The sequence below is a fragment of the Babylonia areolata genome, unplaced genomic scaffold (genome assembly GCF_041734735.1).
Source record: "Babylonia areolata isolate BAREFJ2019XMU unplaced genomic scaffold, ASM4173473v1 tig00055167, whole genome shotgun sequence".
NCBI lineage: Eukaryota > Metazoa > Mollusca > Gastropoda > Neogastropoda > Buccinidae > Babylonia > Babylonia areolata.
In genome coordinates, this window is record NW_027468512.1 from 5,001 (window position 1) to 7,500 (window position 2,500).

Here is a 2,500-nt window from a genome sequence, read left to right on the forward strand (position 1 = left end):
CGAAGGGCGTTTTCTCTCAACTTTGGCATGCTCGCTGAGGAAAAGGCAGGTAAAGGTTGTGGATAAAAGTCCGAAGAACCTCGCTACAATTGCCAAAATCTTTCCGCTGCCATTCAAAAATGGACTACTCCTCCACACCTCCTCCCGTCCATGCCAAACGGCGTTTTCTCTCAACTTTGGCATGCTCGGAGAGAAAAAAAGGCAGGTAAAGGTTGTGGATAAAAAAGTAAAAAATTGCCAAAATACTTTCTGGGCCCTCAAAAAAAGGCCTACTCCTCAACGCCTGCTCCCGTCCATGCCGAACCGCGTTTTCTATCAACTTTGGCATGCTCGGAGAGAGAAAAAAGGAAAAAAAGAAAAAAAAGGTCCAGTAAAGGTTGTGGATAAAAGTAACCGGCTTTGGAGAATTGCCTGAATCCTTCCGGCGCTGTGAAAAAAAAAGACCAAAAAAAAGACCTGGTCGTCAACGCCTGCTCCTGTCCATGCCAAACGGCGTTTTCCTCTCAACTTTGGCATGCTCGCTGAGGAAAAGGCAGGTAAAGGTTGTGGATAAAAAGTAAACGCGCTGTGGAGAATTGCCCAAATCGTTCAGGCGCCGTGAAAAAAAGAAAGACGTAGTCGTCAACGTCTGGTCCCGTCAATGGCGAAGGGCGTTTTCTCTCAACTTTGGCATGCTCGCTGAGGAAAAGGCAGGTAAAGGTTGTGGATAAAAGTCCGAAGAACCTCGCTACAATTGCCAAAATCTTTCCGCTGCCATTCAAAAATGGACTACTCCTCCACACCTCCTCCCGTCCATGCCAAACGGCGTTTTCTCTCAACTTTGGCATGCTCGGAGAGAAAAAAAGGCAGGTAAAGGTTGTGGATAAAAAAGTAAAAAATTGCCAAAATACTTTCTGGGCCCTCAAAAAAAGGCCTACTCCTCAACGCCTGCTCCCGTCCATGCCGAACCGCGTTTTCTATCAACTTTGGCATGCTCGGAGAGAGAAAAAAGGAAAAAAAGAAAAAAAAGGTCCAGTAAAGGTTGTGGATAAAAGTAACCGGCTTTGGAGAATTGCCTGAATCCTTCCGGCGCTGTGAAAAAAAAAGACCAAAAAAAAGACCTGGTCGTCAACGCCTGCTCCTGTCCATGCCAAACGGCGTTTTCCTCTCAACTTTGGCATGCTCGCTGAGGAAAAGGCAGGTAAAGGTTGTGGATAAAAAGTAAACGCGCTGTGGAGAATTGCCCAAATCGTTCAGGCGCCGTGAAAAAAAGAAAGACGTAGTCGTCAACGTCTGGTCCCGTCAATGGCGAAGGGCGTTTTCTCTCAACTTTGGCATGCTCGCTGAGGAAAAGGCAGGTAAAGGTTGTGGATAAAAGTCCGAAGAACCTCGCTACAATTGCCAAAATCTTTCCGCTGCCATTCAAAAATGGACTACTCCTCCACACCTCCTCCCGTCCATGCCAAACGGCGTTTTCTCTCAACTTTGGCATGCTCGGAGAGAAAAAAAGGCAGGTAAAGGTTGTGGATAAAAAAGTAAAAAATTGCCAAAATACTTTCTGGGCCCTCAAAAAAAGGCCTACTCCTCAACGCCTGCTCCCGTCCATGCCGAACCGCGTTTTCTATCAACTTTGGCATGCTCGGAGAGAGAAAAAAGGAAAAAAAGAAAAAAAAGGTCCAGTAAAGGTTGTGGATAAAAGTAACCGGCTTTGGAGAATTGCCTGAATCCTTCCGGCGCTGTGAAAAAAAAAGACCAAAAAAAAGACCTGGTCGTCAACGCCTGCTCCTGTCCATGCCAAACGGCGTTTTCCTCTCAACTTTGGCATGCTCGCTGAGGAAAAGGCAGGTAAAGGTTGTGGATAAAAAGTAAACGCGCTGTGGAGAATTGCCCAAATCGTTCAGGCGCCGTGAAAAAAAGAAAGACGTAGTCGTCAACGTCTGGTCCCGTCAATGGCGAAGGGCGTTTTCTCTCAACTTTGGCATGCTCGCTGAGGAAAAGGCAGGTAAAGGTTGTGGATAAAAGTCCGAAGAACCTCGCTACAATTGCCAAAATCTTTCCGCTGCCATTCAAAAATGGACTACTCCTCCACACCTCCTCCCGTCCATGCCAAACGGCGTTTTCTCTCAACTTTGGCATGCTCGGAGAGAAAAAAAGGCAGGTAAAGGTTGTGGATAAAAAAGTAAAAAATTGCCAAAATACTTTCTGGGCCCTCAAAAAAAGGCCTACTCCTCAACGCCTGCTCCCGTCCATGCCGAACCGCGTTTTCTATCAACTTTGGCATGCTCGGAGAGAGAAAAAAGGAAAAAAAGAAAAAAAAGGTCCAGTAAAGGTTGTGGATAAAAGTAACCGGCTTTGGAGAATTGCCTGAATCCTTCCGGCGCTGTGAAAAAAAAAGACCAAAAAAAAGACCTGGTCGTCAACGCCTGCTCCTGTCCATGCCAAACGGCGTTTTCCTCTCAACTTTGGCATGCTCGCTGAGGAAAAGGCAGGTAAAGGTTGTGGATAAAAAGTAAACGCGCTG